The 25897-nt window shown below is 43.3% G+C and overlaps 1 protein-coding gene across 2 annotated transcripts in view; it reads right to left on the reverse strand.

Moving 5' to 3' along the window:
* The window catches only part of Ddc (dopa decarboxylase), an 88092-nt gene extending 72769 nt beyond the window's left edge, over window positions 1-15323 (reverse strand). Inside the window, exon 1 of one of the 2 annotated variants that reach the window (XM_052198510.1) lies at window positions 15260-15323. The gene's annotated coding sequence lies outside the window, so the exon portion shown is untranslated. Of the gene's footprint in view, window positions 1-7021; window positions 7064-15259 lie in introns of those variants that run through there. The other variant, XM_052198511.1, reaches the window with a different exon arrangement.
* Window positions 15324-25897: the final 10574 nt, after the last annotated feature.

A 25897-nucleotide genomic window follows, 5' to 3' on the forward strand; every position in this document is an offset into this window, starting at 1 on the left:
TGTTCTGAGGCAATAACCGCTCTGCTTCATATTAGCAATCTATAGCTTCTTTCTGTGTCTTACTTATTAAATAAGCTTCTGCACAGGTACGGATACATAGGACACATTTCTGCATTTCTGTCCTTAGTTTCAGGGAGCCTCTGTATCTCCCTGTGAATTGCAGGCAATTGTTCTAGCAGCCTTTGATAACAACTTTAAAGCAAGCCTCTTCTCTGTTCCGCATGTTTTTTGTTTCACATTAAAAAACAAAACAAAACAAAACAAAAAAAAGCCTAAAAGTCCTAAAAGTAGAAAACATTTGATCATTTCTTTAGGACAATTTTTTTCTAGAGATATATGGCTTTAGTGTTTTTAAATTATTATACTGTCAAATTTCTCTGAGCACACTGTTTTATCAGGTTACTCCTTTGATGGGGAGTGCTGTACAGTCAGTCACTGAGGTTAATTTTAAACTTAACCCGTCTCATAAGCCTGAATGGTTCTCTTTTAACTGTGACTATTGACATCAACCAGTGCTCTGATGTTGCTTTGGCTTTTGGATTTCTTCATTTATGAATTGCTTATTCACTGCATCCTCCACTTAGATATCAGCAACCTTTGATTTAGCTGCAAGGACCCTAACACATACAAAACTTCTACCCCCATATCTGTTTGTTTATGGTTTGTGACGTTTTCCTCATTTTTCCCTGACCTAATTTGGGATGATTTTATTCTGACTTTTAAGAGTCAGAATAAACAGCTCTTGTAAGAGATTTAATTTTTATGTACCAAAATCTCACAAATTCCCCCTTACAATTTGAATCTCACATGTGATTTTTTTTTTTTTAATGCCTTTAAAAGTAACCATTTTTGCAGTCTCTTTTGGTAGGAAGCTGAAGTCTCTGCATGTGCTACAGACTGGAGAGAGAGGCTCTCAGCCTCCCAGTACACTAGTGGTGTCTTTCTACTGGGAGTAAGAGTTTTATGGACAAGGCAGGATGTGCCAGGGGAAAACAAATAAGCCTCCACAGACTCACTATGAAAGGAAATATTCCTAGTCAAACCGTAACATAATACCTGGTTATTCTTTTCAAACCATCCTGTCATTTATTTGAAGATTATTTTCCACTGAAACCTTTGCAGAAGGTACTTAGAGCAAAGCCTCAAGAGACTCTCACACTCATTTTGGAACTGTCTGATATTCATGGCTCCGAGCTGGGCAAATATTAGCTGGAAGATGTAGACGGTGATAAGGCCAACGGCCTACACTTCTCCCGACCCTGAAAGGGTTTCTGTTGACACAACCTGATTTGTCTCGGCAGCAGCTGCACCGCATAGATTTTGCACGGAGCCCCTGTCTTGGTTGGTGCATATGTGGTGAGCTGGGCACCTCCCTGGATATTTTATCATAAGCGTGACAGTCAGCACAGCTCTATGCTCATGGGCTTTAGGAAGGTAAGAACTTCCAATCAAGCCTTAGTTATGAAATTACTATTGTTGTAACTTTCTGTTCCATTATTGTCCTTTGGTAACTGAGGATAAGTGAATAAATAAACAGATGAATCAGTTCGGCCTTCTAAATGTTTTATTTATGCTCTATCTCATATTGGATCCGACCCTGCTTTATGACAATTCAAACAGCAGCTTATCATATCTCTGGTAGAGCCACAGCTACTGTAGCAACACCCTCAACCACACCCTCATCTGTTCTGTGATCGGATAACTTTAACCATGTCCAGGCTATAGTTTCTGCTCTCTGCAATTTTTCTCCTTGGATTCCTCTGCATTAGCCATTTTCCCAGAGCCCAGTCTAGGTCCCTAGTTACATTCTTACAAATTGAATGGGGGTAGTACAGGAATCCTGTTTCCCACGGGACCTTGGTAAGGAATTTTGGTTGCTGGCCTAAAGCCTGTTCCACTAAGGGACATGCACATCCTGAGAAAGGTTTCTAGCCACAAGAAATCTCTAATAATTTGAAGGAAGACTATTTGAAGCTTCAACCCGACAACAACAACAACAACAACAACAACAGACTCCAAAGTCCCCTGCGCCTTTTTAGACTCTTAAGATGCTGGCTGATGAAATGCGTTTAAATGAATTGTCTGGCCAGCGTTTCTTCCCACTGTGGAGTGTGAGGCACAGGAATAGTCAAAACGGGCTCAAGAGCGGCCTTGGTATGTGCAGTGTCAGGTGACCCAAGGTCAAGGGTGCGTCTTCAATTACCAAGGAGCCTTCAACCTTCAACCTTTTTAAGGTTTCCTGTCAACTTTTGCAAAGGCAAACAGGCATGAAAGCACCCCCAGGAGTGCCGTCGGCGGCAGGAAAGGAGGCTACATGCTGAGTGCCTGCAGTCCAGTCCACTCTGGAAAAACTTTTATTAGGCAGCAGGGAAGTATTGTGCAGGGGAGGGGGAGGGGACGTGAGAATCCTCTCCTCTTCTCTCCTCTCCTCTCCCCTCTCCTCTCCTTCCTCCCTTCCTTCCCCACCACTCTCCCCTTTTCTCTTTCTGCTTTGACTCCTGCATCCCAGCCTAGATGCAGACTCACTATGCAGCTCAGGATGGTCTTGCACTCCTGTTCGTCCTGCTTCCACTTCTCACATCTACAAACCACAACCTAGCTTACTCTACACCAGACACAAATTTGGGTGTTGTAGTGTTTTAAGTAAGAGGGGAAGAGCAGCAACAGGGGCAGCGGCAGCGGCGGCGGCGGCGCGGCAGCAGCAGCAGTTTTTTCCTGGCTGTAGAGGCCACTCTCTCACAGGATCTCGCTTGCATTTCTGCCCTAAGGCTTGCAAGCTTCCCTTTACCGAGTGGAAAGCCTGCTGCGATCTGGAGCAACTCACCATTTCCTTTTCAGTCTTGAGAAGTAGCCTGCACCAACCACAGATTTTTTCTAAAAGTCAGAGCCAGGGGAGATAGAGCCTGCGCTCAGAGCTCAAGTCTACGCTTATGTCTGATTTGGGTGTATCTTTGGATGGCTTGTGTTTCTGGCCACTGGTGAGGCAGGAAAGAAACAAAGAGAAAAGAGAGATCAGCGTCCCATGGCCTTCATCACAGGGATATCTCAATGACCTAAGGACCTTACACTAGATGTCTTGTCACCTGGCAATAACTCTACTCTGGGGTCCAGTATAACCGAGCCACTCCACCAAACCAGAATACCCTGCTAGCAACATCCCGTTTTGGCTGAATTCAGGCTCCGGCTCCTGCTATCACTTGACTAGCATGAGTTCTGAATATCTTAACATATGTTGCAAATGCCCATTGCCTGGCAACAGCTAGAAAAGTGTCCTAAAGCGGCATCAGAACTTGAGACCTGATCATCCCCTGAGCCTCAGGCAAAGTCATGATCCCCAAACTCCTCCCAGGGCATATAAATAATGTACTTCTGAGGCACATTAGTGGGTGAGAGGCACCATTCATTGCAAAAGAAAGCAACAAGTTGGTGCGCCTAGACTGCACTGTTGGGATGTAACTGTGGCTGGTCTTTTACACTAGCCCGTTTGTGCCACTGCGGAAGCCATGGCAAACCAGGCGGGTTAGGCCCCACAAACAATGGTTTTATGAAGTTGCAGAGGCTAGGATTCTGAAATCACATTTGCTTTCATTCGAGGCGCCTATCCCAGGCTCACACTATCGACTTCTTGCAGTGTCTGTAGAGAAAGGAAGGAGGGCTCACCTTAGGACTTCTACAAGGGTGCCTTGTCATTCCCATCTTCCAGACCAAAGCACCCACAAGTCCTCACTCCCTACTACCACCATGTCCTGTGGTAAAATGGAACATACGAGCTTGGAAGTATATATAAGCCACAGCCATAGAATGGGAATGAACTCCATTTCCAACCTGTGAGATACCCATAATTTCACACTCCACACAGAACTGTAAGGATGCTGAAGAGGCTCATGGTGTGCCCGTTCTCCCTACCCTTGCCCTTCTGCACACAAGAAAGGGGTCACCGACTCTTTCCCATTTCCTGTTTCATAACTGTTTTGCATCTAAATATTTTCTTGGCTGACAGTGTATGGAGTTTAAGTAATGATTTTCAGCTCTGTTCTCCCGGAGAAATACTGTTTCTAGTCATATCACCATACTGTGATCCAAGTTATAGAAAACTGAGGGGAAAAAACCTAACATTTGTGACTTTAAAAGAAAAAAAAGACAATATTTGGGACTGAGAGATCCCTTTGTTTTTTTCCTTTTTGTATTTGGCTTTCTCCACATGCCTACGTGCAAAATGAGAACACAGTCACTTCACCTTTCTCAAAACCAGGATCTTACAAGTTACTGTACACCCATCCAATCCACTAGCCAGTAGTCATCTGGTATTAGGATTGGCACTACCAAGGGTTGGATGGAGTGACTGCAGCATCACGGGGCAGGTGCCACCATCAAGGGTATCTGGAAATGATGTGAACTGCCAATGCACAAAACAGATGTGAGTTGCACTGTTCATTTGCATATTGCCTAATCCTTTCTGGAAAAGCTGTAACACTACAGAAAGCTAAGCTCTGCCCTCGGGCATCATAAATGGGCATCTCAGTTGGCTTTTATCACCCATTCAAATTTCAGTTTTAAATGATTAAAAATCTTTTATTTTTTGTTTGCTACTTTTTAAAGTTTAACAAAGAAGCATCTGGTGATTTTAACTTAAGACTTTCTTCTTTCTTCCTGTGTTTTATCACCCCAAGAGTTTGTCTCAGAAGAAATGCTCTCCCCACACTCTGTTTTCTCCTCAATTCGTCCCCTTGTTGCTTCTGTCCTTGACGTCATATCAATAGTTTACCAAGGCTCACGGGCCACTTGCCTTTCCTGTAGGCTATATCCTAGTGAGTGCCTCTCTGTAATAGTCTCATATTGGTTTATTGTCTTTGCAAACACTGACACCTGGCACTGTGGGTTTATTTGGTGCCCTTTGGTACCCGCTTCTGGTAGTCTCAATTTTCTCTCAAGAATGAGGTCAGTGGTAAACACTGACTTCTCAGTTCATCATTATCCCTTGTATTGCACAGTTGCTGGCCTGTCACTGTGTTGCTAAGAACCCTGTATTTCAGGCTCTTCCACATTCAATTCTGAGAATACACTGACATTTGGTTGTCACATTCTGTCATCTGAGAAAGCAAACAAATAGGTATTTCCTAACCTTCTGCTAAGCACATGGCATTCATAGTATCTTAATTAATACTCAGTGAACCCTGTAAGGTGAGGTGAGGATTCTTAATATGGATAACCCGAATCACAGAACAAGCAAGTGTGGATAGGCAGAGTCTTCTCTCCTTCAGAAGGCAGCCTCCTCACAACCAGCCCTTGGCCTGGGTATCCTACCCTGCCTCTGTTGTCTGAGAGGCACAGGTGGACCTCAAAGAGCTCTCCTGCCAGGACTGATGGAGATGTTACCTACAACCCCAAGGACAGTTGCAGTGGTCCTGCCTATGCCTCTAGGTTCCTGCCACTCCCCACTCACAGGAGAAGGAAGAGTAGCTTCAGGAGGAGGACTAAGTCACCATGCTGTCTACTACCATCCTAGGTCCATCTCCATGGGAACAGGCTGGACTAGCTCTGCTGTTCCCTGTTCCCTCCATTTTCACATCAGTTCTGCAGAGCAGTGAATTACCTCCCTTTCAGAAGAGTGACAGTTGGCTTGCATACTCCTGCATAGATCAAAAGTGGTGTGTGCACACAGGCCTGTCCCAGCAGAAAGGCCAGCCTAGTTCCTTACCCCCTCATGCCATACCACCAATGGGATTTTAACCTTCCCTATGAACCTGCTCTACTTGCCAGTGAGATACAACTGTGCCACACACCCCCAGCCCCCAGAGGTCCTTCCTGCCAGAATGTCTAGGATTGGGGGAGAAAAAAACTTAAGATTGTTCTAAAATACCAATGCTCAATCATTTCCCAGACACTTTCTTAAACTTAACACCAGACAGAAGATGAGTTTGCAAAAGTTCAGGGGGAAGTCTTCATGATAATCAATACCTCCAAGAAAGGAAAACAAACAGAATTAGATCCCTGGACATTTCTTTGGCTATGTGGAGTTTTAAAGGAGAATGTAAATTTCCTTATCTTATTAGCACAATCCTTGTGTGGAGGCCCACACACCATCTGCCCAGGGAAAAGAAATCTATCAGAGATGACGAGGTCATATTCTTTGCAGACATCCAGATTCCCTGTCCCTGCTAGTTCTTCATTGCCCCAGGATATCTTGATTTAGGACACTGCAGGGTCTGGCTGGGCTTGGGGAGATCCAGAACAAAGTCTGATTTTCTCTGGCACTCCTCAAAGTTCCAAAGGAGGCCACCTTTCCTGAGATTGTCACCTTTACTTTGATCCTGTTTTGGAGGAGAAACCTAGTGTTTCCTAACAAGAAATTGTGTATAAGGAACTGAACTGGAAGCCTTTGAAGAAAAAAAAAATTAAAAAAAAAAAAAAAAGCAACTAAGAGGAAAACCCAGGTCGCTTGACTAAAGTTACCTTGGAAACTGCAGCTAAGAGGATGTGGAGGGTGGCAAAGATACACTTGTGGCTGCCTTTGCTTGTTTACAACAGAGCTCCCAGATACTGAGCATCTATTGTGTGTCCAGCCCTTTAGGAATGAGATGACTGACAATACTTCACCTGCAAAGCACACCTAGGTCTGCCGCCCCAAAGCTGCCTCCTTGCTTTCTATCTCATAGCTGCAGGAGTCTCCCGAAAGCCTCTCCACTCGCTTTGTCATATTGCCACAATAGTTCAAATAGCAAGGGTTAAAAAGCCATCAGAAGTTCCTAATTCTCTGCTGAACTCCCATAGAAAAGATTTAGAACAGACAGGCAGAGAGAGGCTGGTACCGAATTTCTCAGGAAGTTCCCTTAGCAACCCTGTCACCTGTGCACGGTGGATGCTTAGCCTTCTCAACCAGCAGTATCTCTCTCTCTATCCCTAGAAAGACATCATGACCAAAATCAACCACAGATGCCCACTCCAGCCCCAAGGTCGTTGTCTACCAGAAGTGGGTGCTGGGGTCTGACCCCGAGCCATGGAGACAAAGATCTGTACTCACAGGCAGCTGGAGCCGCTTCCTCTCTATTCGCTCTCTCTCTCTCTCTCTCTCTCCTTGGTGACAGTTAAAAGACACAGAGGATGCGATTGCCATTTATGTAGACAAAGTGTCCGCCTCCCGAAGCCAATCAGCAGCTTTCTCTGCATTATTTACCCAGGGCTTCTCAGGCTCCCTCTCCCTGTATGCTCCTGCTCCACAGGATGGAGCCCAGTAGGGCGGAGGGAACAATGGGGCTTGGAGAGAGGTCCAGAAGTGGGTCCTGGGCTCCCTGTCACTATGTGGAGATCAGATTAGAGACCAGGGCTCCTGATGACTCCTGGCAACTCAAACCCAGGCTTCATTCTAGGGCAGAATCCTGGCTCCGTCCCTGCTGCATCCGCAGGGACCACTGGATGCTACCTGACACGGAGGCACTGAGAATGCCAAACCTAAATCTCACTCAGCTCCTTCAAAGTCCAAGACTGGTTCCTTTGGCCAATCACCATCCAAACCATATTGGGCTCAGTACACTTTTGCCCACTGGATAGGAATGAGGAGAAGCAGACCATGCATCCTGTTAATCAGTGTGGCTTACAGGTCTACCCTTGCCTTCTTTTTAAGGGGTACACATTACCACGTGAATCTAGAACAAAGGCCTTGGCCATGCAGAGGAGGAAGGGTGGAAGAAAGGCTGACTTTAAACAGCAACACCACGCAGAAGCCTTTATCAGAACCAGAGGTGCACATGCACAGAGGATACACACACACTCACAGAGAACATGCTGTACAGAGAATGCATACATGAATAGAAAATGAACACACACATGTGCAGAGAACACATATACATACAGACAGTATCCACACATGCAGAAAGAACAGATGTATATACAGAGAACACACACACATAAACAGAGAGCACATCAGGCTGGTGAGATGGCTCAGTGATTAAGAGCACTGACTGCTCTTCCAAAGGTCCCGATTTCAAATCTAAGCAACCACATGGTAGCTCACAACCACCTTATGATGCCCTTTTCTGGTGTGTCTGAAGACAGCTACACTGTGCTTACATATTATAATGAATCTTAAAAAAAAAAAACAGAGATCACACACACATGCATAGAGGGTACCCACACGTTTGTAGATGGTGTATTCATCATACAGAGTGCACACACACATGAACAGAGTATACAGACTGAGAGCAGAGACATGCACAGAGAACATTCACACACAAACAGATCATACATATGCATAGAGGGAACACTCATGTACATGGGGCACACACAAACAGATGGCACACACATGAAGAGTGCACACACGCATTAATAGAGAGCATATCCGTATGCAGAGAGCACACACGTGGATAGTCAAGAAAGACGTGTAGAGAGAGCACATAGATGCAGAGAAGGTACCTGTGTCCTCCCCTTAGTCTTTGAGCAGGAATTTTTGAGCAGGAATTTCAGATGCTAGTCACTACTTCCCACCTAGGGTGTAGCTCTAGCCCATTGTTCTCCAAGGACCTGCAGTTTCCTGAGAGACACTAGCCACCTGACGCCAGTCTCCTGTGGCGCAAGTGAACCAGCTCTGCAGACCTGTTTCCAGCCTTTGGGGGAAGGGTCTCCCCCCACCTATATATTTCAAGAACCCCATTACACTTTGACCCTTGAGCAGGAAATCTTGTCTTGGCTCCTTGTTTCTCTCGCCATCCTGTTCCTATCCCCAGCTTTCCTTCCAGGTGACCTGGTAACCCGTTCAAATGTAGCCACGGACGGCTACAGGTACCCACCCATGCACAGAGGGCACACACATATGAACAGATACACTCATGTACACAGAGCACATACACACATGTGCAGAAAGGCATGCATGTGCACACAAGAAACAAGCACACAGGTACACAAAAAGTGTGAATGCATATGTGCACATACATCAATACAAATGTATGCATGTGGTCATGCACACGCACACATAAAATGCACATGTATTCAGGCATATTCATACATGGACATATACACATACACAGATGCATATGCAATATACACACGCCGTGTTCAGAATCTAGGTACAGTCCGGAGTCAGGGATTCTCCAAGGAGAGCTGACCATCTGTGATGTGACCTCAGCAGAATCTCTTCACAGGCACCTTTGGGACAGAGGAAGTGGCTTCCGGGACAGTGGAATGTAAAGAGGTGAGGGTGGTGACGCAGGAGGAGCCAGCGTGGCATGGAGGAGGGACCCTGGCCCCAGCACAAGCAGCTCCCTCCACTACCAGTGCAGACAGCAGCCATGTGCACAATGGAGGAGGTAAGGAGATTAGGTCTATCTGCACAGATGGAACACCCCAGCAACTGGTACCATCACAGGGGGTGGGGTGGGGTGGTGAGCCTCACTGAACGAGCAGGAGGCTGACAGCCGCCCCCCCCCAACATACACACATCTTCCAGATTACCTGGATGGATAGAGAAAGTCACAGTGAGGTGGGAAAGGCTGTCACCAAGCCGAACAAATATGCCCATGTTTTTATGAGGAAAAGGAGTCCCCAGCACCAATTTACAGGTGGGGAAATAACGCCTCAGAGAGATTGGGGTACTTACTGAAGATCACATAACCGCAGATAGACATTTGAAGACATAGGCATGTTTAATCTAATTTAAATACTATTTGATGCTTACATGTACGGAAGCACTACGCCAACATTATATAAAATATTTCTATTTTTAAAAAAATTCAGTCAACAAAATGAGATCGGTGACGGCATAGCCCGAGGAAAGTTTGGGGACGCCTAGACATCACTGGGACTGTGCTTGGTGAAAGGGAGCATTCTGAACTTTGAAGCAGAATGTGGGTGTGTCTCAGGCTCATGTGTAGAAATTCTTGCCGGCATTTCTTAGGGAGTAAATTGCAGGTTGGACAGGCAAGAATGAGAATACATAGATGTAAGATTTATTTAAGATTAGAGAGGGAGCCAGGCAGTGGTGGTGTACGTCTTTAATCCCAGCATTTGGGAGGCAGAGAAAGGTGGATTTCTGAGTTTGAGGCCAGTCAGGTCTACAGAGTGAGTTCCAGGACAGCCAAGGCTACACAGAGAAACCCTGTCTTGAAAAACGGGGGTGGGGGGGTGGGGGGGTGGGGGGTGGGGGGAAGAAGATTAGAAAGGGAAAGACTTGGGGTGGCAGGGAAAGCCACTGGGGTCAGGCTGGCAGGCCCCAAGTCTTGTACTGGGATCTGCCTTCCGTGCTGGGGACAGGGAACTCCCAGCTTTTGCATAACAGTCAAGCAGACAAATGCTTGTTTACAGCAGAAGCAAACCAAGAGGAACGGATCTAACAAAAGCAGGGGGGTTATAGGGAGCCACAAGGGAAGATGAGACTACATGGAAATAAGCCAGCGTTGAGTAGGAACAGCCAGAGTTATAAATACTTGAATTCTTCTCTAACAGGTGAACAGACTCAGTGCCACTGTAATAAAAACCCAACACATGTCTCACTCCGAAATAGAAATGGAAAAAGCGGAAGTCCAAGAAAGGCCAGTTGAGTTCAGAGGCAGAAGAGCAAGGGGGTGCAAATAGACTCATGGGTAGTTAAATAGAATAAAGATTCCAGAATTTAAAAAAGGCCCCAGGGTGGAAAATTGACAGGTGCACATTGCAGACCAAAATGGAATGGGTGGGGTGCTAGACGCCGCCACAACTGTGCAGGAGGCTGGACTCTCTCCCTCCATCCTGACCTGTAGGGGCAAGCTTCTAAAAGAAACCAACAGGCATGGCTTTCATGATATGGGAGCAGAAGGATTTCCTAAATGATTTGCTTTTTCAGCTAGCCATAAAAGATAGACAGGTTGGATTATTTTATTTTCCTCCTAGTACTTCAAACTACAGAAGCTCAAAACTAGAGGGAAGCTTTGAGACACATCTTGCAAATTATGGATGGGTGGTCTTGAAATAAAATAAAATAAGAAAAAAGCTGGGTAACAGTGGCACACACCTTTAATCCCAGCCCAGAGGCAGGCAGATGGATCTCAGAGTTTGAGGCTAGCCTGGTCTACAGAACACGTTCCAGGAAAAGTGTTTGTGAGATATGGAATTCAGGATTCTCATGAGCATGTGAATATATCTTTGTGGTTGGTAATCAGAGAAAGGAACCGTTTATTATTAACAGATAGGGTTGAGTCAGCATGTTATAGGGCAACCCTTGTCCTGGCACTTATCTTTAAAGTTTTAAAATCATGTTTATTAGTTTAGGTGGATTTCTAGGTCAATAGTCATGCCTTCTCTGAGTGTGACAATTTGACACAATTTTAGTCTTTATTTTCTGGTGTTCTTTGGCTGTTATGGCAGAACTGGATATGCCTGGCTGTGAAGCTCTCCCAAAGCAACCAATGCTGTTCAACAGATAACTGCTCAATCTATTTTCAAAGTTAAAATAGATTGTTTATAACCTGAAGCAGTGGGAACATTTATTCCATCAGACACAGTGCTGGTATAAAACTGTAATTAAATTGTTTTGGGGGGAAAAAAGCTCTGCTTTCGCTCTTTTGTGGTAGTGATACACTTTTTACTTTTTAAGATATGGCTACCAGAACACCTAAAATTTGAAATTACTCAGGTACCCCGCCCTGAAAATTCTTACTCCTAAACAATACTGAAGAACCTTTACTTTGGAACAATATTGATTAGAAGCAATTAGCAAGCAACCTGATCCTATTGACTTTGAAAGTAATGGTCCTAACATGTTGCTATTAATTATAACTGGGAATTCAGTATCGGATTCATCTTCTTATAATAAATCCTTAAGCGAATCAACTGTTGTATTTGGAGATGAAGCCATATAGTGTTTCTTTTCCAAACTGGTGATGTGATGACTGACAGGTAGTTTGGATCTGGAGGACCCAGAGGACATGGGCTGAGCCCCAGCCATTTTTCCCCCACTCCTACACCGTCCATGGTGTTATCTGGAGATGGTGGAAGCTTAAGGGTTGGATCTATCTGATCTTTGGTCACTAATAACATGAAGGGAATATTGTGGCTCCAGTCCTTTCCTCTTTCATTTATACTTGGCTATGGTGTAAGGGGGTTAGATTTCAGGGATGCTCTATTTACTAGATGCAAGGTTCCATATATGAGTAGAGGGTCCTCAACTGTGAATCTGACTAGCTGTGTGTCAGAAATGTTTTTAGTATTATATCTGCACTGAACAAGCACATGCTCCTTCTTGTCATTATCCCTGTACAGTAGAGTGCTATTGTGAGCAATATTAAATCTCAATCGGGAGCTTCTACCCACCTTTGAGTATTTAGTTCCCGAGTAAATGACACTCAGGGTCTTTAATTTATAATAAGCCTTAATCAGTACTAGAACTGAGCAGATATCTATCCTCTAAGCTATAATGTCTACTTCCCTGTCAATAGCTGCTCCCCCCCCATATAAATTGCTGTATTTTGTCTGGACTGCTCATAGCTCCAATTACCCAGTCTTTGTGGCCATTAATTTTAGATTCTTACCCCATCTCCTCTATCTTCCTTTCTCTCCTCAGACCCCAAGCCCAGAAATCCCAAAGGCTGCCTAGGTCTCTTCTGCCCAGCTATTGGTTTTTGGCACCTTTATTTAACCAATAGTTTTAAATTAGGGGGCAAGGTCACATTGTATCTGTGAATTCTCTGCTTCCTAGGAGCAACTAGGCCTTGGAGGCCAATATTTATCATTGCAATACATATCAAAAGATCAAACAGAGTGTAGTGACAATTTTAGAATTTTGGATAAAGTTTGTTTTAAAATAGCAAAGAACTATTATAAGAATATGTTTTTGTTTTAATCCTAGATACAGGTCACAGGGCTCCTTCTGGTTGTCCACCACAGCTGACTGTGATTTGCCTCCTGCTCTGAGCAGAGGTGTGGTTTTGCCAGCAGCAGACAGTTTCTAGGATTGTGTGACATTTGAAATTGTGGGGACTTTTCAGAGGGTCTGTAAATGCTGGGACCCTGCTGGGTAGGGTAGGTTGTTGGTTGTTGGTTGATTGTTATTGGGTAGGTTGTAGGCTGTTGGTTGTTGGTTGGGCGTTATTGGTCACAGTTTAGTCATGCACAAAGAAGAAACAATAGGAAGAGATTAGACACCCTGAGGGTAAAGGTCAAACTTTCCCTGAGGAACTCACCCCAGCTAATCAGTTAGAGCTGGTGTGATGATCTATCGTTGTCCCTTTCCCCTCTATCTTTTTTTTTCTTTCTTGTCTAGTATAAGGGAGCTGAAATGGCGGGGAAAGGGTGAAGAAGGGTGGAAGAAAAAGAACCCACAAGGCCACAAATGCGGGCAACTATAGATACTAACAACTGCTCACAAGTATTATATAGTATATGTGTCTGAGACATGATTCACAGGAATGGGAAGCACTGTCTGTTGAAAGCCAAATAGGCCACTTTAAAAAAATAAAAGATTTATTGATCGATTTTTGTTAATCAATATATGAATACACTGTAACTCATCTTCAGAGACACACCAGAAGAGCACAGGGCATCAGATCCCATTACAGATGGTTGTGAGCCACCATGGGGGAGCTAGGAATTGAACTCAGGACCTCTTGGAAGAACAGTCAGTGCTCTTAACCACTGAACCATCTCTCCAGCCCAAATAGGCCACTTTTAAAAAGGCACTTGAAAAATTCATGGGTCATGGTTTTCTAAGGGTTCCAGGATCCATCCCTCCTGAATACCAAAACAGTGATATATAGTAAAGACATGCTGGAACTTTTCATTCTAGTGGCATATTTTTAATTTCTCCCAATAATCATATTCTTTCTTCCTTTCTTCCTTCCTTCCTTTCTTTCTTTCTTTTCTTTTTTTCTTTTTTTGTTTTTGTTTTTGTTTTGTTTTTTGTTTTTTGTTTTTTGTTTTTGTTTTTGTTTTGCTTTTTTGGTTTTTTTCAAGACAGGGGTTCACTGTATAACCCTGACTGTCCTGGAACTCACTCTGTAGACCAGGCTGGCATCGAACTCAGAAATCCGCCTGGGCCTGGCGGTGGTGGCGCACACCTGTAATCCCAGCACTCTGGGAGGCAGAGGCAGGCGGATTTCTGAGTTCGAGGCCAGCCTGGTCTACAGAGTGAGTTCCAGGACAGCCAGGGCTATACAGAGAAACCCTGTCTTGAGGAAAAAAAAAAAGAAGAAGAAATCCACCTGCTTCTGCCTCCCAAATACTGGGACTAAAGGCATGCACCACCACCACCCAGCTATTAATATTACTTGAACTTCTATGTGTTTAGAATTGTATTATATGCTTTTTCCCTCCAACATAATACTTTTATTATTTAGTTGGGAATTTCAAACCTACACCCTGATCATACACACTCCCTCTCATTCCTCCCAGGTTCACCTTCCCACCCTTGTTCCCTCCCCCACAAAGCAAGCAAACATGTAAGCAAGCAAACAAACAAACAAAAACTCCACTTGCATTGCCCATATACTCACTGGAGCATGATCAAACTCCCAGTGGCCAATCCTTTAAAGAAAGCTGAGTCCTTACACACACACACACACACTCTCTCTCTCTCTCTCTCTCTCTCACACACACACACAACTTCCAGAAGCCATCAACTGTGAAGTGTTACACTTCAGCATCTTTATCACAGTTTTTAAGGACTCTCTTCAATAGCTTCCTATCCAGACTTTTCCTTTTTGTATTATACTCTTTCTTGAAGGAGTAGAATGTTTGTCATTTAATTTACCAATGCACTGAAATTATTGAATTGAATACACAAATAACTTCGTTCAAATTTGAAAATATCCTTTTCTTCCTCGGCCTTCTAAGGAAGGCTGTCTTGCAGGCAGGGTCCCTTCTAAGGTGGGCCAGAGTTCTGTGAGGGGATTTTTTTTTTCAGATCTGGGAGTGTGAGCTTGGTTGTAATTTTCCCAGGAACCTTGCAAAATAGGTTCTATTAAAACCCCCATTTCCTAGAGGAGCAGGCCTAGGGAATGAAGCGCCTGGTATTGTAAAGGAGAAGCCCTGTCTTCTTTATCTGCCACTGAACTGCAACCCTGAAGTCATCGTGTCTTCACTACCTAAATGTACACAAACATGTGCAACCAACTACACAACTGCATTAGAACCGAAGAGTTTCCCAAGGCTTCGGCAAAGAGGAAGCATATTGTCATCAATAATCCCTGTTCTCAGGAGAGCCAGCCTTTCAGCACACGTTCAGTATCATGGAGCCCAAGAGTCACAATCGAAATGGTACCTTTTCAGCAACTATTGTCTGACAAAATATACTACTTACTTGCTTGGAGTATGGATTCTTCACAGGTCTACTCTGTTGTCAGGATTGTCCAGCTCTGGGAACTTGGTGCTTGGGCAAGTCACTCTCATTGCTGCTTGGAACTGATGCATTTCTCTGCCCTTGCATTTTAGCCTTGTATTGTGGTTAAACATTAATTTCTGATGGTATAAAGGTCAAGGTAGCCTAGAGAAAGCACACGCACATGGGGGTTGGCAGGTAGCCCGTTTTTGGGCTCCTAAGAAAGCTCACCCAGTTAGCCTGATTCACAACAAGTCCTGACAGCATAGCTCTTTCTTACTTCATAACTCTACCATCTAATGCTTTCTCACACAGCTCCGATTTCGTGTTGTTAGCCCTACTAAGTGAGTATATGCTTTTTTATAGGATGCATGTATAAATCTATAACAATAAAAACATGTATAGAGGCAAATTTTTTTTTCATTCTTTTTTTTTATTCAATATAATTTATTTACATTTCAAATGATTTCCCCTTTTCTATCCCCCCCACTCCCCGAAAGTCCCGTAAGCCCCCTTCTCTTCCCCTGTCCTCCCTCCCACCCCTTCCCAGTTCCCCGTTCTGGTTTTGCCAAATACTGTTTCACTGAGTCTTTCCAGAACCAGGGACCACTCCTGCTTTCTTCTTGTATCTCATTTGATGTGTGGATTATGTTTTGGGTATTCCAGTTTTCTAGGTTAATAACCACTTATTAGTGAGTGCATACCATGATTCACCTTTTGAGTCTGGGTTACCTCACTTAGTATGATGTTCTCTAGCTCCATCCATTTGCCTAAGAATTTCATGAATTCATTGTTTCTAATGGCTGAATAGTACTCCATTGTGTAGATATACCACATTTTTTGTATCCACTCTTCTGTTGAGGGATACCTGGGTTCTTTCCAGCATCTGGCAATTATAAATAGGGCTGCTATGAACATAGTAGAGCATGTATCCTTATTACATGGTGGGGAATCCTCTGGGTATATGCCCAGGAGTGGTATAGCAGGATCTTCTGGAAGTGAGGTGCCCAGTTTTCAGAGGAACTGCCAGACTGCTTTCCAGAGTGGTTGTACCAATTTGCAACCCCACCAGCAGTGTAGAGGCAAATTTTTAACAATTTATCTTTTAGAAAACAATTATTAATTTTGTCAAAAAAGGTTTGTCATGTAATAGATCAACCATCAATGTTTTGTAATAGCCAATTTGATTGCTGTTTGAAACAAGGAACAGACATTTTTTACCTTGAAAAGAGAGAGATGTTTAGGTCCTCCCATGGCAAGCTTAAGATGAGGTTAATATAAGATAAAGCCAATTAATATATCCTAACAACCTTTAAAAATCATTTACATAAAAATTCTAAAAGTCCATAGTTAGAAGCAAGGCCTGTAACGAACATTCCATGAACATTATACACTGAAAAATTTAAGATCCTAGCTTTTTGTATTGAAACAGAGACAAAACATTTTTTCTCACATAAGGTAAGGCCATTCCTTGAGGAAAAACCTTCTAATGAAATTGCTTTATTGCTTCTTTAAAGTTAGAAGCAAATGCTTTTATAATTATCAGAATGTAAAGTAAATAACCCTTTAAATCTATAATAATTTTGTATGGAGTAGACAGGCCAAATTTCAGTGCCTTTATAAGTTCTACATAGCCTTATTGACCTTTCATAGATTTGAACTGCATTTTGAACCACACCTGGATAAGTCTGTCAAGAATGTTCTTTTAGCCAAACACTCCCTAGGTGAGACCTGTAAGGCAGAAACAATTTCTCACAAGCTTCCTCACTAGCTTCCCCTGAGGCAGCTCTAAACTATGCATTAACTCAAATGTAAATTCTTCTTTTTTTTTAATCTGCCCAAGGACCCACCTTGAGTTCTTGGCAAGGATGTTATATGGGGTTTCTCAAATGTAACCATCTTCTAATCTGAGCCTTTTATCTAAGACCAGACCCAAACCCACCTGTCCTGCAAGAACATTTTGAGGATTGAATAACAAAAGGAACCTGCAATTTCAGGATTCCCAGAAAAATTCTACTCGTAGTTTCATAGTAGTCAAAGGAGCCTGTTTGCTATCAAATAAATTTCTACTAGATCTCCTTTTTAATCTTGGAGGGTTAAATTTTGCTCCTACCATTGTAGCCAATAAACTTGTGGGAAAGTGGCAATAGGCCTATAATGGCCACAGCTATATCACTCTTAAAATTATCTTAATTACAAAATAAGTTAAGAATCGTGAGCCTTTAACCAAACTGAAAACTGAAAACTGCAGCCAATGACACTGGCAATTTTTATTGTAACTCAATTTTTTCTTGCAATATTAGAGCACAACTACAACTTTGGAAGCAAATGCCAATTTTAAACAATCTATTTTCCTTTTTTTCTTTTTTAATTTTTTTCTTTATTCATATATTTTTTTATTTACATTTCAAATGATTTCCCCTTTTCTGGGTCCCCAATCCCCGCAAGTCCCATAAGCCCTCTTCCCTCCCCCTGTTCCTCCATCTACCCCTTCCCACTTCCCTGTTCTGGTATTCCCCTATACTGTTGCATTGAGTCTTTCCAGAACCAGGGGCCACTCCTCCATTCTTTTTGGACATCATTTAATTTGTGAATTATGTCTTGGGTATTCAAAGTTTCTAAGCTAATATCCACTTATCAGTGAGTGCATACCATGATTGATCTTTTGAGACTGGGTTACCTCACTTAGTATGATGTTCTCCAGCTCCATCCATTTGTCTAAGAATTTCATGAATTCATTGTTTCTAATGGCTGAATAGTACTCCATTGTGTAAATATACCACATTTTTTGTATCTGTTCCCCCGTTGAAGGACACCTGGGTTCTTTCCAGTTTCTGGCTACTACAAATAGGGCTGCTATTAACATAGTGGAGCATGTGTCCTTATTGCATGCTGAAGAATCCTCTGGGTATATGCCCAGGAGTGGTATAGCAGAGTCCTCAGGAAGTGTCATGCCCAGTTTTCTGAGGAACTGCCAGACTGATTTCCAAAGTGGTTGCACCATCTTGCAATCCCACCAGCAGTGGAGGAGTGTCCCTCTTTCTCCACATCCTTGCCAACACCTGCTGTCTCCTGAGTTTTTGACCTTAGCCATTCTGATTTGTGTGAGGTGAAATCTCAAGGTTGTTTTGATTTGCATTTCCCTAGTGATTAATGATGTTGAACATTTCTTAAGGTGTTTCTCAGCCCTCACAAGTTCTGCATGTGAAAAGTCTTTGTTTAGCTCCATACCCCACTTTTTATTGGGGTTATTTGGTTCTCTGGGTTCTACCTTCTTGAGTTCTTTTATATATTTTCTTTAAAATCAATGGCAAATGCATTATTTTTACAGTACAAGGTTTTTCTGCCAGTTCTTATGTTCAAGTGTCTGACAGTGTAACTTAGTAAAGAGACATTATTTTAAATCGTATTTCTTATAAGTCCAATCTCCAGGCCAAGATTCACACAAAACACCATGCCAATTTAGAAGCATCTTAGAGGCCTGTATTTCCTGGGTTGTGTCATGCCACGTGTTGTTAGTTAAGAGGGCTCTGACACTGAACCACCAGTTTTAAACAAACCTTTTCTTAATAACACTATACCTTTTAAATCATAACCAATTAATTTATAACTCTATAGTCAAGATATGTAAAACCTTATACCATTAAGACCAATTAAAAACAAGAATAAAGAGATTACACAAATTTCATAAGTTAAACCAAAGTTTTCCCAAAACTTGGAGGCCTTTTCAAAGTGTCTTTTTCTCCAGCTGTGTTTGACTCCTACTTAAGAATGTGAGGCACCTTAAATTAGCTTCCTCTGTGTAAATTGCAGACTGGCAGGACTGCCAGCAGATAAAGCTTCTTACCATTTTTTTCTTTTTAACATAAAACATAAAAACAACAATCATTCAGCCAATCAAAACAATAGACAACACAAATTGACACACATATGGACAGGTTTTGGTGCACCAAAGACAGACAACAGAGAGGGAACTTGATGTCCCAAAGAGATCAAAATATCTCAACCAGAACTAAGAAGATCTCCAGTAGGTTTCAGAGAGAAAACAGGACGTCTCCCATTTTCCTCTCCTTCCTAGGAGAGTTTTGAAATAGCTTTCCACCATTTTTTTTCTTTCTTTGATACCACATCCTACACATGGAAAAACTGCTTTTCTGAAACCTGCCCGTGAGCAGTTTTTACTTTTGATCTCTCCGGCCACCTCAGAAGCCTCTGACTTCCAAAGAACATTTTCTCCCTCAGAGAGCTCAGCTCGGGCCAGCTGGATAAATTCCTCAGGTGTCAGCCAGCCCTCAGCCGAAGATTCTAATTGCCGAAGTGAAGGGAGCAGTCCGCCCATAGGCTGTGTCTGCGGACTTTAATTTTTCTAAAATTTTAAAGTCAAGGGGCTTGTTTTAGCTCTGGCTTTTTCTAGGCAATTTGTCTTTGAAATAAATCTTGAAGTTAGAGTGACCATTTGTCCCTCCTAAGTCTCATAGTTCCTTTAAGAGGGCTACTTGCTCTCTGTAGCTATCATTCCTTCTTTTTAACTTGAACTCCCCTTTCCCTGAAAGAAGCTTTCAGTTCTCTGATGAAGACCACTTCTTTAGAAAATTAATGGCCCATTTCTTCTGGGACAGAAATGTCAGCTTACCGAGAAATGCTTTTCTCTCATGAGAGGTGAGAGTGCTTCCTCCAAATGGCTTCTTTGCCATGGTGGCCTACTTCTCCTGGGGTAATTTCCATCTGGCGAAGGTCCATACCAAGAGCACCACGTTGGGGTGCCACTTATCCCATCCCACGGGACCTAGTTATTCGGGGAGCCAAGGGGAACCCAAGCCTGAAGAGAAATGGGCGAGAAAGAAAAGCGAAGCCAAGCAAAAGGGTTGTCTTGTCAAGGCTTCTTTAATGAAAAAGCTGAACGCTGTTTTGAACACACCATAAGAGGAAGTAGGGAGGGGCTGAGGGGAATGCTAAAGGCACAGAAAGAGGAAAGGTCATCCAGAGCAGATGTTGACTCCGGCTTGAAGCATCTGCAGTTTTCCTGGAATGCTGCTTCCCCCCAGACCATCCCAGGTGTTCAGCCAAGATAAGGATCAATTGATTCTCATTATGGCCTGGTGTGAAGGAGAGGGTGGTTCAGCTGTGAACCACAAGGTCAGTGGACTCTCAAGGTGAGAGCTGTTGAAAATCTGGTTTCCCAGAGTTTTGTCTCCCACAAGTTGACACAGGCCATGGGATGGAGTGGTCTGTGTTTCACAGTGGGGACAGGAAAGATGTGGACTTGGATCCAAAGAGTCATACTGTCAGAACTGAGGGAGAATCTTCGTGACACTGAGAAGACTCCAGAATATTCAAAGAAAAGAAAGAAAAGGAAGCACACCAAGCATTGGGGTATTCCAGAAAGCACTTCCCTTCCCTTACCTATATGTTAACCTCACTGTGGCTCAAGTATGGAATCCAGACACAAGAGGAAGTAGAGTGGAAATCTTTCTGTTTTCCTAAGGGAAGGGAAGCCCAGGGTTCCAGGAGGGAAAAATGTTGAGATAAGGAAGTTAGACAGGTTTGAGATATGCTAGTGCACATGTATACACATGAGCACATGTACACACACATCAGGAAGCTTCTGGGAAAGGGGGAAACCACAGAGATGGGGTTGTTGGGCATGAAACCCAAAGGTGGAAGACTTTAGTTATGGAGTAGCAGAACATGGCAGATGAGACAGCTTTGGCTCAGGAGAGATGGAAGACAGTAAGCATTCTCTTTGGGAATTAAATTTCCGATGTTCTCTTCTTATCAGAGAGTAAATATCCGTTTGACCTTTCAGTATATGAGCTTCAAATTCAGAAGAGGTGTCTGGACAGGAAATAATGTTATGAGTGGAAGGGATATGACAGGAAATAATAAGAAGCACACAGGTTTAGCAATATGAGCAGGAACATTAAGAACATATCATTTAAAAAGTTTTGCCTCCCAAATAATATTCTCAGCATTCACATAACAAGAGGGGTGCTTAAATCCTTGCATAGCCTCAGGTCTGAGGGGCCTGGAAACAGAAGATCACTGAGGCAGTCTGAGTATGAAGGCTCCAGAATGAGAAGCTTTGCCATCTAAGGACGGAGGACAGGTGTCACAGCTAAAGTAGAGAGAGAAATGTTATCCTCTTCTTCTGCATGTTCTAGTCTTGCCATCAATGTTATGGGTTGTGTGACACCTTGGTGAGAGTTGACACTCCTTATTTATTAGTCCATTGTATTCTTTTACAATTTCATATATGGACCCTATGAATGTGATTCCCCTCCGAGCTAACTCTCTCTTAGTTCCCTTTCATGCTCACTAGCCTCCTTCCCCTACAGATCTCTTTCCCCTTTATATGTTTTGTTTTTGTTTAGTGTTCCATGGGTTTAATCAGTGACATTTGTATCATCCTGAGTTTGGAACTAACCATCAGAGCCTTGCAGTAGGCATACAATTAGATAGGATGTTTTCCTCTCTCAGAATCTTTGATTTCAAATAGACCAGCAGACTCTGTGCTAGGGTCCCAAGAATTTTCCCCCCTCCAAACTGACTGTTCAACAGCCCAACTTCCATAGACCCAATTCTATATACACTGCTGCTGTGAGGTCATGGCTGTATCATGCTTAGAAGATGGTACTTTGTAACCTTTCTCCCCTTCTCTGCCCTTTTCTGGTCTTTCCATCTCTTTCCTAAACCTTAAAGGGGTGGCCTTAATGTGTCATCCAAGGCTGAGCCCTCAACAGTCCTTTATTCTCAGTGTCTTGTCCAGCCACGGGTCTTTTTGTATTTACCTCATTTCTCTGCAAGGAAAGTTTTCTCCATTTAAGACAGAGCAAATCAATCATGTCTCTGTGGGTATAAACAGATACTATGTCTATTAATCTAAGCAGCCGTCTCATGTTACCATGCCACAAGGTCTAAGACCTCTTTAGTCATGGGTTTGGATCAGGTTTACAGTATCAGGCATGGATTACCTCGTGGATAGCAAGCCCCAAATCCACTTAGAGAGTGGTGGCTTTTACCTCCTTAATAGCCATGTCGTGAATGAAGTGATGGGCCTGTCTTGCCTGGCAGGTTTGTATTATAATTTATTGAATTCTCAGATGGGTTAGATGCTGGGTGTTTTAACCAGCACAGTAGTCTTGCACAGTGCCATCTAAAAATCATGAGAGCCAACCACCATGGAGGATTCTTCTAGACCAGCTCCAATTTGATGTCTCTACATCTTGCATCTGAGGTGTATGCATGGAGGTCTACAGGAGTAAGGGCTCATAAAATAGTTCTGATGCGGTTTTGTTTCATGGCCCACTTCTTTTAGGACCTGCATTGTTCAGTCCGGCAGGGTGTCTGTCTTCATAGTCTTTTTTATGATTTTATATGTCGTATTAGCTAATACATTACTGAGTGGTTTTATCACACCCCCTTTATACCATTTGACTCCCTGTTTTTTCCTCTTTCCCACCTTACCTCTACCTGTTTGAAACTTTCTATCCCCAATATACTCATTGTCTGCTCTCCTTTAACCTCTTTGGTACTGTGGCACAATCTCTCCTTCTATCCCCTTTGGGCTTTCTTGGGTTCTTAAGGTGAGGCTGGATATTCATTATTCAGTCTACGTAGTCAAATGCTAATTTGTTCCAGAAATGCTTTCCCAGATACACTCAGGAATAATGCTGTACTAGATATCTGAGCACTGCCTTTTCAGGCACGCTGACACACAGAAATACCACGTTAGCACCATTGACAGGACGGAGAGTTTGAAGGGAGCTGTCTTGGCATTGTAAGATGTTCAGCCACATCTGGACTTTGTTCGTTAGATACCACTTATCATCATTGTGACAACCATAAGTGTCTTCAAGCATTATTCACGTTGTCTGCTGGCAACACGATGATGGCTGAGCACTGCCAAGCGACCTTGCGGTGACCTAGGAAAACAGGAGACCGCTGTTCCTGAGAGGGGGGTGACTGGGCTCCGTGCCATCAGCGACAGCACAGTGTGTGTTACAGGAGCAAAGCTGGGAGTGCAGACTTAACTGAGAGAGCCGGTTTCAGGGTAGAAGGGATGGGGCTGCCCTACAGTACCAAACACGGTGGCTGAATCGCAGAGAGGAATGCCAAGGGAGTCAAATCCGGGCTGAGAGCAGCTGTACATGTGCCATGGCGCATGCGTCGGGTCAGAGGGCATCCCTGAATGCCAGTCCTTGCTTTCCATCTTCAGACAGGGTCTTTCTTTTGTTTGAACTTCCAGGGATTCTCCTGTCTCTACCTCCCATCTTACAGAGAAACCCTGGGATTGCTGCCTGGCATACACTTCCTCACTGAGGCATTTCCTCTGTACTTGCACAGGAAAAACTCAACTTTAATGAAGTTCGTCTTACTTTTCTTCTTCTTCTTCTTCTTCTTCTTCTTCTTCTTCTTCTTCTTCTTCTTCTTCTTCTTCTTCTTCTTCTTCTTCTTCTTCTTCTCTTCTTTGGGATTTTTCTTCATTGTTTGTACTGAGGGGGGGAAATCAGCCTCAAAACCCAGGTCACTTGGATTTGCTTTTGGATTTTCTTCTAGGAGTTTTATAATTTTTGTATTTAGACTTAAAGTTTGTGATGCATTTGGAATTAATTTTGAGAGTAGCGTCAGGGCTCAGATCAATGTCTTTCCTGGTTGGCTGATAGCATGTGGCTGTGCTATCCTGTGTTTGCCCTAGCTCTGCTTGATGGAAACAAGCCACTCTCCTGTTTACATTATCCTAGCCCCTTTGGCAAGGGCCAGCTGGCTGTGTTTGTATGAATATGTTTCTGGGCTGGTGATTTGGTTTCATTCAGTGTGTTATAAATTGCTGACCTTAGCTTACTAGTGGGTCATATAATCAATTTGGAGGGTGTTAAGATCAGCATTTTTTTTTAAAAGAACAGAATCGTGTAGAAAAAAGGAATATTGTACTTAATAGTGAGAATGTTATTTTCTGAAGCTTCAGTTTCAAGTACATACATTTATGTGCAGCCTTTGTCACAATATGTCTTTCTTACTGTAAAGAAAAAGCCCAAAACCCTCTATAAAGAGGTGATACCTCTCTCTCTCTCTCTCTCTCTCTCTCTCTCTCTCTCTCTCTCTCTCTCTCTCTCAGTGTCATGCAGTCTTGGCTGGCCTTGACTCACTATAGAGCTCCAGTACATGGGATCTCACTACCTCTGCCTCTCAGGTGCACGGATTCTAGGTGCTAGTCACCAGGCACACCTAAGAAGTGATCTCTTTCTGTAGAAGTAGAGGGATTCCAGTCTGAAAATTAGAATTAGACAGTAATTATAGGAAGCTAGAGAGAGCAACTCCTAGGCAGCCAGTCCCCCCTATTATTATTTTTTTAATTTTATGAAAATTTCATATATGAGTTACACTGTATTTATATTCTCTAGCCATTGATAGCTCTGCATCTATGGGTGGGACAGTATGAAATTGCCCCCACACAAGCTGGCAAGTTGACTGGTACGCTCCTGTGCAGATCTTGTGCTGGTGACCAGATTGTTGAAAATGCATGAGTTGTGAAGAATTTATCGTAACCTTTCAGGCACTGTCCCAGTCTCATGGCTTCTAACACCTTTCTTCTCCCTGCTTGAACTGTGCTATCCTGGTCCAAGAGGTTTCAGTGGAAGAATTTCAGTATGCCGCCTAGAGAGTGTCTTTGCGGTATTTTGGTGAATGTGGCTGCTTTTTTGGCTTTTGCCTAAACCTTAGGCTAAGGTGAAGGGATTTAGATTAATTGCTTTGAAAAAGGAAGTCTCAAAGGAGCCTGGTGTAAATTCGGTTGTATGGTCACTAAGGTTCACTCTTATGAAGAACATTTTAATGAAAATGAGCAAGCTGAGAAAGGAAAAATGTAAAATATATGGTTGGAGTATTAAACGGGCACCCAGAAGTAAAACAGAGCTGAATCCTATGTTTAAAAATATTGAATTGAAATAAGGGAGTAGTGACCTTGGGGCAAGATCCCACCCAGCTAAATTTAGGTTTAGGTTTGGTAGTATAAGCCATTAATTCCAGGAGGCAAAGACAAGCAGAACTCTGAGTTCAGGGCCAGCCTAGAACCAAACAAGTTCTAGGTGAAGAAAAACTTAAATCCAGGCTTGGTGGACCACACCTTTAATACCAGTGCTTAGGGGACAGGTATGCAGGTCTCTGAGTTCAAAGTCAGTCTGCAGTGACAGTTCCCGCGCTGCCATGGTACAGGCAGTAGGCCTGGGGGATTAATAGAAAACACAGACTCGGATCATTCTGGTGAGGAGAATGCCAAAGCTCTACTGAGGGACCAGTAATATATATTAGAGGCCAAGTGAAAAACAACAGGAAAAAAACAATCCTAGCCATAGGTCAGGCACCTGGGAGGTCTCTACCACACCGGTGGGCAAACAGGAATCAAGCAGAGCAGCAGGATGTTCCACTCTCAGGAAACCTGTGCAAACAGCTCAGCTGGAGGTGTTGAGCTAAGCTCACAGATGCCCAACACTGCAGAGCAAGTTCCAGGACAGCCAAGTTAGGCAGTGAAGGAGTTGGAAAACAGAAAGCTAGTGATAATATAATAGAACAAGGGGAGCATATTCCAGCCCTAGCAAGCAGCAGAACTTGGCAGCTTTAGCT

The sequence above is a fragment of the Apodemus sylvaticus genome, chromosome 11 (genome assembly GCF_947179515.1).
Source record: "Apodemus sylvaticus chromosome 11, mApoSyl1.1, whole genome shotgun sequence".
NCBI classification, from domain to species: Eukaryota; Metazoa; Chordata; class Mammalia; order Rodentia; family Muridae; genus Apodemus; species Apodemus sylvaticus.